Source organism: Tenebrio molitor, chromosome 4 (genome assembly GCF_963966145.1).
Source record: "Tenebrio molitor chromosome 4, icTenMoli1.1, whole genome shotgun sequence".
In the NCBI taxonomy this organism is placed as follows: Eukaryota; Metazoa; Arthropoda; class Insecta; order Coleoptera; family Tenebrionidae; genus Tenebrio; species Tenebrio molitor.
In genome coordinates, this window is record NC_091049.1 from 16,238,483 (window position 1) to 16,254,015 (window position 15,533).

Sequence of the window (15,533 nt, forward strand, 5' to 3'; positions counted from 1 at the left end):
TAATGGTTTATTAATGTTTCCACAAACAAAACACTTCTTTTTGCTCATTTTAAACTCAAAACTAAGTGAAAATGTTAGCTTGACAAATTTTTGAAAGTTAGCGGTTAATTGTTGTTTTTGTGAAATTATGTAGAGGGGGCTAGTTGACTGCACTCCCATGACCAACTTCATTAAACTATGTTATGGCCATCATATGTGGCCATGGATTTATTAGTACTGGATACGGCAATACCCTATAAACGTAGGTCGACTTTGAAAAAACATATCACAGACTTCGGTACCTTCCCCCATTTCATTCTAACCTGTATAGGTATCTTCACAATACCTGAATTTTCCTACCACACGTAATGCCCCCTTTAATCTCAATTTCGCAGAAGAACATTGTAGTGGCAACAAAGGTAGAGCGTATAAAACTTAAATATTTAATTTCTCTTTCATAACTTACTTACCTATTTTAAAAATTGTTAGAAAATAAAACTACGGCTATTCAATCAGTAGATTCGAGATATAATGCAGATGTAACAGTAGAGCATTTTAGTAGCCCTCGAAAAGCAAAACGACATGTAAATATGATCCAACATGTTGACGAGCAAAGGGAAATACACTACGAATGTAAGAAAACTGCGAAAGCTCTAAACAAAAACAAGATAAGAAGTAAACTTAACAAGGTTGTATTATTTAATAACGAATAAATATAAGAATCTGTTACGACTAATATTTATTTTGGTGTTTTTTTGTAAGTTTCATGGATACTTGTGAGTTTGAATTTACGTACAAATTAAAGTTAAGTGGTTCACAAAAATATAGGTAGTTGTTGAAGGCAGATAACTCTCTTCATCTTTGTAGTCCAAACCTGGATTTCCTTTTGTGAAATCTTTACCAACAGCATTGTCAGTGTTTCACATTAGAGTGAAAAATACCTGGCTTTAGACGAATTAGTCATTCTTAATATGTTCATTTCTAAAACAATAATACTTGATAGAGTTAACGGTTCAAATACTCTCGAACTATGCAAACTTCAGAGAAACAGATTAGAAAAAAGATGACACGAATGACAGGAGAGTAATAAATAATTGATAGATTGAGAATTTAAACCAATCAGAGTCGGGGGACTCGCTAAAGGATAGTGCTAATACCCAGATAATGCGTTGAGAGCGACAGAAATAGATGGTACGTCTTGTTCAACTATAATGGCTGTACGCCGTATCCAGTACTAATAAATCCATGTATGTGGCCATCCTAAATGTCGAAAAAAAATAAACCAAATGACAAGTCGATGATGGAGATGAAGTGGCGATATCTAGTGGAATTTAGAATAACCACACAGTTAAAAAGTTAAATATCAGGTTATGTTATATGCCATTTCATTGTCAAAAACTGTCAGTTTATACGTTTTCGTCGTGGAACTTGATCATTTCGGAGTAAAAGGATGCAAGAATTACAGAATTCGAGGTTCTAAGACGCTAACTTTCCTCTAAATGCGTTTTTACGCACGCAAGTGTAAAGGATCACAGCCATAGACTAATCACAGCAAACTAACGCCGAATCGGAATTTCGTCGTGGAACTTGAACATTCCGGAGTAAAACGATGCAAGAATTACAGAAATCGAGGTTTTAAGACGCTAACTTTCCTCTAAATAGGTTTTTACACATATATCTAGGGACTTTAACTATCCCATGACCAACTCCATTAAACTATGTTATGGCCATCCCAAATGTCGAAAAAAAGTAAACCAAATGACAAGTCGATGATGGACATAGACAACACAGTAAACCTATAGAACGCAAACTCCTATGCATTTTATCGGTTTTTTTGGAAACGCACCCACCACAAGCCGTCAGGGGACGCTGCCGTCTAATAAAAATAAAAATCGCGGCAACTTATGCCAAAATTGAAAAAAAAAATATATATTTTGACATATTAAGTCATAAATAATAAATCTACTGTTATGAGAATTTGCAGAGTGCAAAGGTATTTAAACCATGTGGAACTCGCCATAGATTTTCAAATCCAATTAAATATCCTGGGCATTTTATGGAATGGATTAAAAACACGGGTAACAAGCAGTTATCAACTTTGTAGCCTATTAAAGTGTAGGTATAACAGCTACACTGTGTGTGGACTTCATTTTACCAGCAAATACTTCGGCACGAACAATAGATTGCTGAATGTGGCCGTACCCTCGACTCAATACAACTTCCCTCCTTTTCCAGTCCAGACTTACTTCCAGTAATAGTAAAAAAATACTGATAATTATATTTTAACTGAAAACTATTTTTTACAGAATTTTCATCCGATCTACTGATCTACGATATTTCTACTGAAGACGCTATAAGTAAATTGTATAAATCCTGTTTTATGTAGTAATGAAGATATAAATTCTTGTGAAAGTTTCAAAAAGAAAATAAGAACAGCTGAGCATAATCAAAATTATAAAAAGCCAGAATGTTAATCCAAAATTCGGGCTGCAATGTACCGAAAACGTTACATGCAAAATTCGATGTCAAAATAAAGAGCAAAATTTTGAAGGTGAGGAAGCCATAAATCTCTGTTTGTCGCAATTGAGGAAAAGAAACACCAGATCAAAATTTATAAAAATGCAATGGAAATGTATCGAAAAAAATTGAAAATAAAGCTTCAAAATAAATGTAGTCTTTTAATTTCATAAATAAATTATTTTGAAAATTAAAATAAATAAAAAAGCCAGGATATCCAGCTGGCTGTGTCTTATTTTGCACCTACCACAAGCCAGTAGATGGCGTCGGGACACAAAAAACTATGGGAGTTTGCGTTCTATAGGTTTACTGTGTTGTCTATGATGATGGAGATGAAGTGGCGATATCTAGTGAAATTTAGAATAACCACACATTTAAAAAGTTAAATATCAGGTTATGTTATATGCTATTTCATTGTCAAAAACTGTCAGTTCATACGTTTTCGTCGTGGAACTTGATCATTTCGGAGTAAAACGATGCAAGCATTACAGAATTCGAGGTTCTAAGACGCTAACTTTCCTCTAAATGCGTTTTTACGCACGCAAGTGTAAAGGATCACAGCCATAGACTAATCACAGCAAACTAACGCCGAATCGGAATTTCGTCGTGGAACTTGAACATTCCGGAGTAAAACGATGCAAGAATTACAGAAATCGAGGTTTTAAGACGCCAACTTTCCTCTAAATAGGTTTTTACACAAGCAAGTATGAAAGATCACAGCAAAACCACTCCGAATGGGAATTTCGTCGTGGAACTTGATCATTTCGGAGTAAAACGATGCAAGAATTACAGAATTCGAGGTTCTAAGACGCTAACTAATTTTTCATGTTCCTGCCATAGTGCCATAAAAGTATAAACTGACAGTTCTTGACAATGAAATGGCATATAACATAACCTGATATTTAACTTTTTTAATGTGTGGTTATTCTAAATTTCACTAGATATCGCCAATTCATCTCCATCACATGACCAACTTCATTAAACTATGTTAACGAATTTCTTTTCTAGTACCACAAATTTCCCGAAGAACCTCAAACGATTTAGCTCTAACTCCACTGTCGCTGGGAAATTGAAATAAAGGTTTTTCAGAATTGCCACAAATAATGCATTTAATGAGCATTTTCAGAGTTTTTTGATTGACAAAATTTCAAATTTGACGGCAATTTTACCTTGAGGTCTAACAAACAGATGGCACCACTTCATCACTATCCATCGTGGAGGGAGAAAAGACTGGAGATGGCATTTCCTATGCTTCCCATGTTAAAAATCCGTACCCTCTAAAAGCACGTGCAACAACCTTTTATGACCCAGTCCACAATGCGCTAGATAAAGAAGCACAATGCGCCTGGAAGGAAGGCGAAGGAAGCCATTGGCCTAGCGTCTATATTCAGAAACCTTTTATGACTCAGTAGTTTTCGCGGGCCGGTACACTTATTTGAATTAGTGCCATCTCCAGTCTTTTCTCCCTCCACGCTATCCATGACATACTTCATACGAAGCCCATTTTAATGGAATTGGAATGGCCATAACATAGTTTAATGAAGTTGGTCATGACTATCCACATAGATAAAATAAAGATAAATAGAATGCAAAGTCCCTTGATTTTTTTTTGAGCAGCAAATGTGGCGTCATCTGTTGAGTTGTGGACGGTGCAATATTCTATGGCCTACTGGATGTTTTCCATTTCGTATCCCACCTCCACCCGGCGGCACGGCAATTTTGCCGGAGTACATACACTATTACGGATAATACTATAAAGTAATAGTGCAGTGCTTATCAACATAATTACCGGCGTCTCGCCTCCGCATTTTGACTTTTTTGTGTTTTATGTTCTGTGTCAATGTTAAGGAATTTCCTCACGATGTGACATGAGTATAATAATATACCTTTTTGAATTTCAACCACCAATGTGTTCTCTAAGTCCAAAATTTTTAAATTTTTAAGAAGAGATTGCGGTACTATTCCTGTTGCTGAAATTATAAATGGTAAAATCGAAATTTTTTCTAAACACCAAAGATTTCTCATAGCAACGGATAGTTCTAAATATTTATTAATTTTTGTATTATATGTCTATGTTATATTGTGTGAATTTGGAACAGATATATCTAAAAGATATGCTTGCTTTTGTTGTTTATTTAAAATAATAATGTCTGGTCTGTTATGCTGAATGTGAATATCAGTTAAAACTGTGCGATCAAAATATAATTTGTAATTGTCATTTTCTAAACAACTTTCTGGTTTATAAATGTAATGTGGTTGTGTATCCTTTAATACATTGAATTTAACTGCTAAATTCATGTGTATAATTTTTGCGAATATATCATGACGTTTTTTATATTCGCTTTGAGCCAAAACGGTGCAAGAAGAAATGATGTGTTCAATGGTTTCCCCTTCAGTTCCGCAAATCCTACATTTATCGATGATCGATTGTAAACCGCATATGTGTTTTTTATAATTTCTTGTATTTATAACACGATCTTGTATTGCAAATATAAAACCCTCAGTCTCAGGATGAATATTTGATTTTTTAAGCCATGCATGAGAAGCTTGAATATTAATTTCTGGCTGTTCTAGCTCTTTAAAATATCTCCCATGTAAAGACTTTTGTTTTATATTTGCTATAGTGTCAGGTATATTTGGCTCAACAATATCTGAAATTACATTATCACTTAAATTTAAAGGTGTGTAACCTTTATCCGCTGAAACCAAAGCATTAAAAAAAGTGTTATCACGAGCTCTATTGAGAAAATAATTTTTTAGTGAAGCAATTTGATTGTGTTGTAGAATTTCTAGATTTGAAAAACCCCTACCACCATTTTCGCGTGGTAAATTAAATCTTTCAACAGCAGATTTGGGGTGATGTTTACAAAATTTTGTAAAGAGAACTCTAGTTTGAATATTTATATTCTGTAAATTAGTTTTGGACCATTTTATAACACCAAAAGAATAGGTCAACAATGGAACAGCATATGTATTAACTGCTTTAATTAAATGATTACCGTTTAATTTTGATTTTAGAATAGATTTAATTCTTAAATAAAATTGTTTTTCTAAATTTTCTTTTATTATTGAATGTTGAATATGATTAAAAAAAGATAATAAAAAACGGCTCAGCCAAGAATTAGCGCCGCACAAAATGGCGCCATCCATTAAACAGTGCGACAATATAGCGCTCGCCATAATAGCACTGATTCAAAATAACGCTGATATGAAAACGCGCCGGACTAAATAGCGTCGGTCACAATAATTCTTTTACAAAATAGCGCCGAAAAATAATAAATTGCGACAAAATAGCGTCGGACAAAAATCAAAATTGCTGACTTCAACTGTAATAATTTTAAGTGCCATCAATCGTTTCTTTCACTTGAAATTACGAAGAAGATAATGGAGTTTGGGAAGTCTCAAAAGGGTGAAAATATTCTGTTCTACGACGGCTTCAAATACCGGGTAGATAAAAAACGAGAAGGCTATACAACCTGGCGATGCAGCAGATCTACTTGTAAGGGGAGGTTGATGGTCATCACAGGCAAGGACACTCCGAATAGAACTACCGGACATAATCACGCTCCTGACCATGTGGACAAAGTTATATCTTCAGTGAAGGAAAATATAAGAGAGCTGGCTCGCACCACTGTCGCGAATCCTCGTGCGATCGTATAGCAAGCTTGTAGTAATAGCATATCTTCTGAAGAGGCGGCTGTAAATCTTCCCAGTTATGAAGCGTCGCGAAAAACTATCCAAAGAATAAGAAACAAGGAATTCAAAAAATCTTCTATCTTTAACAGCACCGCTGAAGTAAGAATAGAGGGACAGTATGCGAAAACCGATAGAAACGAAGATTTTTTGTTGTACGATTCCGGCAGCAATAATAAGAACAGAATATTAATTTTTGGAACGCGAAATAATCTAGACTTGCTGAAAGAATTTACACACTGGTCCGTAGATGGAACATTTAAAGCTTGTCCGGAGGTTTTCTATCAATTATTTGTGATACATGCTTTAATCGATTCAAAGGCGTTACCGATGTTGTATGCGTTGCTTCCAAACAAGCTACAAAATACCTACGTTGAACTGTTCGAATCACTAAAAACTTTGGATCAAGCGTTGGAACCTGTCAGCGTAATCGTTGATTTTGAGCAAGCTTCCATAAACGCGATAATGCATGTTTTTCCCAATTCTAGAATCGTCGGCTGTGCTTTCCACCTCGCACAGAACTTGTGGAGAAGAATTCAACGAAACGGTTTAACTCAGTTGTATAAAGATAACGAAGAAATTCGACTTCTGTGTAAAATGTTACTTGGGTTAAGTTACGTACCGGAAAGGGACGTCCAGTTTGCGATGGAAATAATTTCCCAGGAAGTTCCTGCTCAACTGAAACCGATTTTTCAATATTGGGAAGATAATTATGTCGGTAGAAGAATGAACAACATAAAAGCCAGGTTTGACATATCGACGTGGAACGCATTTGAACGTGTAAACAGTGATCTGCCAAAAACGAATAACTCTTTGGAAGCATGGCATCATTCATTACAGCGTAGTCTGAACTGTCAACATCCACATATATATAAATTATTGAACCAACTGAAGAAGGAACAAAACTCTGTCGAAATTTTCATAAGCAGACATCGTGCCGGTTTCAGGAAAAAAGATACACCCAATAGTAAATATGTACAAAAGAATAAGCGGTTGAAGACTCTTGTGGCAACGTATTCGTTTCCTAGAGTTTACCAATATTTAAAATCCATTGCGTTCAATTTATCTCTTTAAACAAGACTGTTATTTAATGATTTCTTTTTCAAATCATGTTAACTCCTTTTTTTAATATATCGATAAAGTTATTGTGTCTCGACTTGATTTTGACCGACGCTCTTGAGTTCTTAAGGCGTTTCGTCCAGCTCACTTTAGTCTGTGAGTTATTTTGTCCGGTGCTATTTTGAATTGCGCTTTTTTTGACAGCGCCATTTTGTCCTAACGCTGTTTCGGAGCGCTTTTTTTGATAGCGCCATTTTGTGCGGCGCTAATTCTTGGCTGAGCCATAAAAAACAGGTTTATTTTAATATTTTTTATTTTCAACATCTTCTTTCTACAGCGTAGGAAGTGCAAAAAATTCTCTTAATTTTGAATAAGCTCTCCTAGATTGTTTGTAAAACACCAATGCTAAGATTTTATTTTCTGTAGTGTATTTGCGCCCTTTTAGTTTAACATCTCTTTTTTTCGATTGTGCCAAACAAAAATGTATTGCATCATCCCCCAAAACTTTACCTTTTAACTTCATTTCAAATTTTGAGAATAATTTCACACGGCATTTGATTTTTTCAACAGAAAACTGGTTACTTTCTTTTGAAGTTTGTATTTGGTTACCGGATATCTGGTAAGGAATTGTAAGAAGTCAATTCGGGAATTCTTTTTTCGTAATTTCCATGAATAATAATCCTTGTTGGATCATCCTCATTTTCTAAAAAGTTTGAAAGTGATTATTATAGAATTTTGATTCTAAATAGTTTTCATTTTACCCATTGGAATTTGTAAGCTTCGTAATCGGAAAGTCTGAAATGTGGATGCACAAACCGTATATCCATTGTAAACTTGCATTTGATCGATTTCGAAGAGATAAACATTGCCCATTCCTCGTAACCATTCCCGAAACCGCGCAGAATATTTTAAAGGATTGGGGAACATGTGTAGGGTGCTAGCACTTTTGAACACTACATAGCTTCATAGTATTACAGTTTTAGCCACGAACACGAATTGTCGTATTTAAATTTTTATTTCCCGTTTTTTTTGAAGCCAACTGTACTTCGTGACAATGAAATGAATTGAGACAACTTTGATTTCAAAAGTTTAAATCTCCCTTCCAAATTTGCGCCATCTCTTGGCTTGTGGACGGTGCGATAAACCATTACCATGGATTCTGTTGCACAAAATTGATAGGCCTCTTTTCATTCTATTTGTCTTTATTTTCTCTATGACTATCCACATAGAGAAAATAAGAACATATAGAACGCAAACTCCCTATACATTTTTTGGGCACAAAGCGTTTACCGCCATCTATTATCCTGGTGACGGTGCAAAATCACAGCCTACTGGATGAGTTTACCTTTCCTTTGATTTTTTTTTTATCATTGCAAATTTTCACAACAAATTAAAACGCTAGCAATACTTTCGATTTTTTATTTTCAACCGTTTTTTATACAGTTCAGCTGCATTTTTATAAATATTATTTCTAAAATCTATCTTTCTTGTATCTTTACCGCTTAAAATTAAATTTAATCCCTTAATATAAGTAAATATGGTTATATTAATAATTTTGCCAATGATTTCATCTTCAATTTTATTTTTATGTTCACAAGTGAACGAAAAGTTAACATGATGTTGAATTACTGTTGAAATTTTGCTTTTAATGTTGTCGGCCGAAGTTATGTTACTCAATATAATTTTGGAAATATTATAAATCTTATTAATATTTTTTATAAACTCTAAATTGCAATATTTTAACTTTCGATTTTCAGCATTATACTCTCGTTCATTAGTTAATTTGTAACATTGTTCATTTTCTGAATAGTTACTAATAATTTGAGATTTACAATCTTGACAATTTAAATGTTTTAATGTTTTAGTAATCCATCCTGATACGTAGCCTATAATACTTTGATGTAGTTTTTTTTTCTAATTCTAATGCCGAAAGATTTGAGATATACTTATTTACATTGAAAATTTCGTATGACAATTCACTATTTTGGTAATCATTACTGTTCATTTTGTCTACTAATCCACGTATATTGAATAAATCTGGAATATTTGTTTTTTCGCAGTTTGTCCCTATTGATTTTGTTCCACAAAAATTTCGAATCATCAGTGATTTAAAAGTTTCTCGAAATTGTATAGCTGTTGGATTTACAGCTCGGCTCCTCTGATTTCTAACTTTTCCAAAATAATTTTCGATAACATCCTGATTTAGAGCGCGAGGTAAAAAAAACTTACACTTGCCACCTTCTACTAAAATTTTGTATAAATCCAAAAATCCTTCTAATGTTTTGATCCAATTTTTTAAGGAAGGAGGTACTGTTTTTTTTTTTCCAAAATTGTCTATAAAGTACATATTCCATAAATGTTGGACTGCTTCCTGCCAAAATTTTGTATGGCCCGAATTTTTGTAAACCCCACCAGAAAGAGGTTTCCCGCAGCGTGGATGAAGTGTCCCCCCATTCACACTATCAAAGAGTTTGTCAAAAAAATTTACTATTTTTGCAGTTCCCATTGCTTCATGATTTAAGTTTGTTCCACCTGTTAGTTAAAATATACAGGCTGTCCCAGAACTCGCGGATCAAATTGAAACTGTATATTCCTTGATGGTAATGAAGGTAAAAAACGTTTAGAAAAATATTCAGGGTGCAACAGCTTTTTAGTTATGAATTAATCAAATTGACCAATAGAGCTCGATCTAATTTTCCCTTTATGAGAAAATTGAGTACCTTTCCTCAATTGCTAAGCAACGTATAATTCGATGAATAATAAAATTATTTTCAATATTTGTCTGGTCAACTTGTCGAAACAGACGTCAAAAGTGACAACTACTTTTGAAATAACCAAAAATGGGAAAATTCGCCAAAGGCAGGTGAACAAATGTATAAAATCCAAATCAGAGAACGCAAGAAGTTTCTTCTTCCGGCAGTGAATAAAATATGGTTTGTTATAAGTGAAAATTTCCAGAGCAATTGTAACCTTGAGGGGTATGGCAAATTGACGGGAGGGATATGATGAATTGAAAATTGAACCTTTGTTGATGGAAGGTAAAATGGCGACGTAGCGTCAAGTGAGTAATAACTACCTTTAGTAAAAAGTGAAATATGCAGGGCCTGTGAAGTGATTCGGAATCACAAGAAATTTATCCTGACTCCTGTGCATACATTCTGCATCTGCAACGTATTAGTGCAGCTACACGAGCGGGACTTTTCATCGTCGAAATGAAAGAAAAGACTTTTAGGAGCATTCTTGACATTGCAAAAAAAGCTGGAGTTACACGTAGGTTTTGAACAACAAATCAAGCATAGTGGCAGTTCTGAAAGAAAGAAGACAAAACTGGATTGAACTAACCTATTTATTTTAGCATCATTATTAGTAAAAATTTAAGGTCGAATTTTATAACTAAATGATGTAGAATGCAACAAATGAAATAAAAAACATGCAAAATAAAAAGAATAATTTATAACAAGTATTCAAAATGACCACCTTTCATCTGAAGTAATAGGCGAGCTCGTTTTATTAAATTTTCCCTTGCCACTCTAAGCATATTAGAAATAACAGTAGCCAGTGTTTCGTGAATTTGGTCATTTAGTTTTTCTAAAATATTGATAGGTTCGCGGTAAATATAGTTCTTAAAATATACTTCTTCTACCGTCGTCATCAAAGGACTGAAGAACAGCATCTTCAGTCTCTGGCGTTCTAACTTCTCGCTGGGGACCACCAATTTCTTGTCAGGTAGGCACCAAGGACCCAGTGTCTCGAGCACGGTACACCAACCTTAGAAATACGTTATAATTTGGATGTGGCAAACGTCGTGGAAAACGTATTGCATATTCCCTTGCATCCTCACGTGCATTGCGCCGGCACTATCCATAAATTATTAGCATTTCGGCATACACTGCAGCTGTATACATGATTTCAATACGAAGTTTGACAATTTCGAATCAAATTATAACTTGACGTTGTCAAAATCTTCACAGTTGCCCAAACATTTACTTGAAATTCCATACCATTCATACTAGAATTATGTCCACAAGCAAGAGATTTCTCGCAACGTGGGCGAAATGTCCCTCCCTCCAGATTATTATCAAAGAGTTTGTTAAAAAAAGTATTGTTTTTGCAGTTCCCAATTCTTCATCATTTAGGTTTGTTCTACCTGTTAGTTAAAATATATATTAGATTATTAACAACAATGTTGTAGGGCCCGGATTTTAGGCAAAATGGACTATTTTTATTTTTTAAGGCACATGTATGAAACTTGTCTATAAATGATTTCTGGCTTAATTAGAGTAATTAGAGCCATATTTGATTCTGCCTATTCGGCCTAAAATGCCCTTTAAATACCTATTTTACCTTTTAACTGCCTGAACATGCCTAAAATGACCAAAAATCAATTTAATTTTTGCGGTTTTTTCCCAATTTTCGAATTCTGGGAAGTTTACGGTATTGAAAATGTAAAAGTGGTACCTCAATAAAATTTACAATGCTTTATGATTTTAAAATTTAAGGAGATGTAATTACTGAAATGTACAAAGTGCAGTACAATACAGGAATTACTTTTTCGCTTTTACGGTTGGGACCATGATGTCAGCGGTAAATACTCCGACAATACCTAAGTACCACAAACCATTAGACTGGACTGGCATAAATTACAGAGTTTATCTGTTTGCCTCTGTTCGAAGGGGTGCAGGTATACGCGGTCTAATGTTTTCTGATACTTAGGTATTGTTAGAAGCTTTAACGTTTATAAAATGGTCCTTGCCATAAAAACGAAAATTAAAATCCCGAAGTGAAACAATAAGAGAAACCTTAAGGGTGTCATTTTCTAAAAATTTAAGAAATATAAAATTAACCATCTCCTCTGAAATTTGGTGGGAGACGTAAATATAAGCATTACAAATTTGTCATTTCTCGTTTACTTTATCTCCGTGCAGTGGTCGTGTTTCTTGTGAACCTGTTTAAAGTGAACATAATGCCGAAACAAAAAATTAGTTTACGCGAAAAAATATTACAGTGGACAAGCAAGAAAGATTTATATGAAATAAAATCAACCCGAGAAATGTTTTGTAAAGCTTGTGGTAAACTGGTAAGTTAAGCATAATTAAAAATATGTCATTTTATATTTTTTACTTATTTGAAAATTTTATTTTTTGTAGTTTATATGCGAAAAAAAATGTCACTTGCAACAGCATGAGCAAACGGCCATCCATAAAGAGAACATTATGACACCGCTTCGGCAAACGTTGCTGACACAGAACTTGGAGGAATCGGCAAATAGTACATTCAATATGGAACTTTGTAACGTCTTTTTAGCTGCCAATATACCATGGCACAAACTACAAAATCCTGCGTTTCAGAATTTTCTGACAAAATATTGTGGTAGAAAAATTCCGGATGAGTCTACTTTACGGAAAAATTATTTACCAAAATGCTACAAAGATGTATGAACATACTATCTTTTAATATTTAATTTAAAATTATTTTCACTTTTAGACTATTGACCGCATTCGGAATGAGCTGGATCCTTTTAACATATGGGTTTCAGTTGACGAAACAACAGATGCACTTGGGCGATATGTGGCGAATTGTCTGGTTGGGAAACTTTCAGAAGATGAACCTGGAAAATCTTATCTTTTGGCGTCTAAACAATTAGAAAGAACAAATCATGAGACAATAGCTAGATTCGTAAATCAATCTTTAGGTAAGGGTTTTTCACTTTTTTAAATTTATTTTGATTTAAAATTTCTATGCGTAGAAATCTTGTGGAGTACCAGAGTTGTTGCTGAAAAGTTTCTTTTGTTTGTAACGGATGGAGCACCATATATGATAAAATCTGGTAGACACCTTAAGGTGTTTTATCCAAAAATTGTGCATGTCACATGCTTAGCGCATGCTTTAAATCTAGTGGCTGAAAAAATTCGCTATCAATATGAAGATGTGGATAATTTAATTTCGAACGTGAAAAAAATTTTCGTTAAGGCACCTTTGAGAGTTGAAATGTACAAAGAAAAACTAAAAGAAATGCCACTGCCTCCACAGCCAATTTTAACACGATGGGGAACATGGCTTCAGGCTGCTATGTTTTACAGCGAACACTTTGATTCCATTAAAGAAGTAAGTATATAAAAGATAAGCAAATTAATTGATTGTTAAACTGTTTTTAACTACTCACAGGTTGTCATGTCCTTTGATGGAAGTTCTGCTGTTGCTATTCAAAAAAGCACAGTCTATAATGAAGAAACCCGGAATAAAAAACCAATTAATTTATGTTCGCAGTAATTTTAAAATAATCTGCGAAAGTATTACTCAATTGGAAAAAAATGGGTTACCTTTAACCGATTCAATCAAAATTGTTGAAAACGTATTTACCTCCCTAAAAAAATCTCCAGGCCCTGTAGCAGCAGTAGCATTAAAAAAACTTGAAGATGTTACTGAAAAAAATCCTGGATACAAATTTCTTCTAGAATTGGCAAGAATTTTTAGAGGTGAAGATGTGCCGGAACATGACACCAAAATGGAAGAAATTTATTACAAATTTGCGCCCATTACCTCTTGCGAGGTAGAAAGAAGTTTTTCAAAATATAAGTCCATTTTGGTGGATAACCGACAATGTTTTAAAGTAGAAAATTTAGAGCAATATCTTGTATGCAATGTAAACACGTAACAATGTAAATAACTAACAAACTTGTAGTATTGTATATTAATTAATAAAAAATAATTAGTAAATATCTTGTTGTGTGTACCTACTTAAAACTTTAAAAACACATTTTTTAATTTAATTAACCACAACTTTAAGGACCTAGTATGGCTTATTTTCAGTTTTTAAGGGACTATTTGCAGTAGTTTAAGGGACTATTTTAGGCACCTATTTCCGACTTTTTAATTGCCTAAAATCCGGGCCCTAGTTATTAGAAATTACCACAGTTAACTAATAGCGTGATAGTTGAATTAATCATCATTATGACGACTCAAAACTTAGAGTTGCATAGGACATCTTTTGGATCTTTTCTGCATGTCCATAATTTTGTGGAGGGCTCTTAATTCGCCCCACGCTGAATCATAAAGATAAACCTTCACTATATGGTCCAATTTCACACTTAAAATTTCTTCGTTTACTTCCCAAACCAAATCTTTTGTTATCCTATAATTTCTAATTCCTTTAATAAGATGAGGTGTATCAAATAATGGTGTAATCTCTTGGTCTTGAAGTATTATTTTTCTTTCAATTTGTTGATTGTTTTTTATATAAATTTTGCTTGATTCTCTCAACAACAAATTTAGCAATCTTAGTAGCGGTACTACATTATTTGTGAACGTGACACAGACTCATTTTGAATTACAAGATAGTGACATAAAGATTGACACTGCTTTGACTGATTTTTAGATTATTGAGATTACTTTGATTTTAAAGTTTTGACTTTTTAAAACATTTGCGCCCTCTTGCGGTGTGGTGAGGGTGCGCTAAACGATTTTCCAAAAATTTATTAGGGACTTTTCATTCTATAGTATTTTATTTTCTCTATGGTAGATTTTTTGAGGTTAGCCGAATCAATTATTCAGCTATATTGTAATTCAGAATAAGTGGCATCACGGTAGGCGTTGGAAACTCAAATTTACGTTGGCAGCAAGACCCTTGCTAATAATACCCTAGTTTCGATGCTGTTGGTAACCTTCGCTTTTAATTTGGCCTTGACATTATCATTGGAATCGTTTTGTGTTTATTTTCTTGTTATAAGTATTTGGAATTTCCTTGTTTCATTTATGAAAAGTGTATTATTTGTCTGGGAGTTATCTCTGCTGTGGGTGAAAATCATGTCAAAATTATGTAACGCATAACCTCAGAATAAAGTAATGACGGTTTCACATGTTTACAAATTTTTTTGACATAACATAAAGCTCACTTTAGAGAATCAACGCCTACCGCGATGCCACTTATTCTGAACTATACTATAGTTTGTTACGGCCGTAATAAGCACAGCGCAGTTCAGATTTAGTAGGCCATGCCACGCTCAAGGTTGGTAGGACTGACTAATTTGTATAATAGGTTGCCTCGTTGCCATTTAAAGCAATAGTTTGAATTTTTTCCCCCCGCAAAAGTTACTCGTGACGTCACAGTGTACTAAACTTTTACGACAGAGTCTGTCGATCATGCATTAGGTGTTCCCTCGCTAGAATAAAGCCCAAAAAGCCACCCAATAAACTCCACGGAGCTTATAAACCTTGGGTTCTATTCGAACACACAAAATTTCTGGGTTGATTTTACGTCACGAGTTACTTTCCCCCCCGCCCCCCAA

At 34.1% G+C, this 15,533-nt stretch overlaps 1 long non-coding RNA gene across 1 annotated transcript; it reads left to right on the plus strand.

Moving 5' to 3' along the window:
• The first annotated feature begins 9,541 nt into the window (after positions 1 to 9,541).
• Positions 9,542 to 15,210, plus strand: LOC138128715 (uncharacterized). The gene is made up of 4 exons (XR_011158872.1): positions 9,542 to 12,680; positions 12,733 to 12,940; positions 12,995 to 13,353; positions 13,414 to 15,210. It is a non-coding gene; the product is annotated as an uncharacterized lncRNA (long non-coding RNA).
• Positions 15,211 to 15,533: the final 323 nt, after the last annotated feature.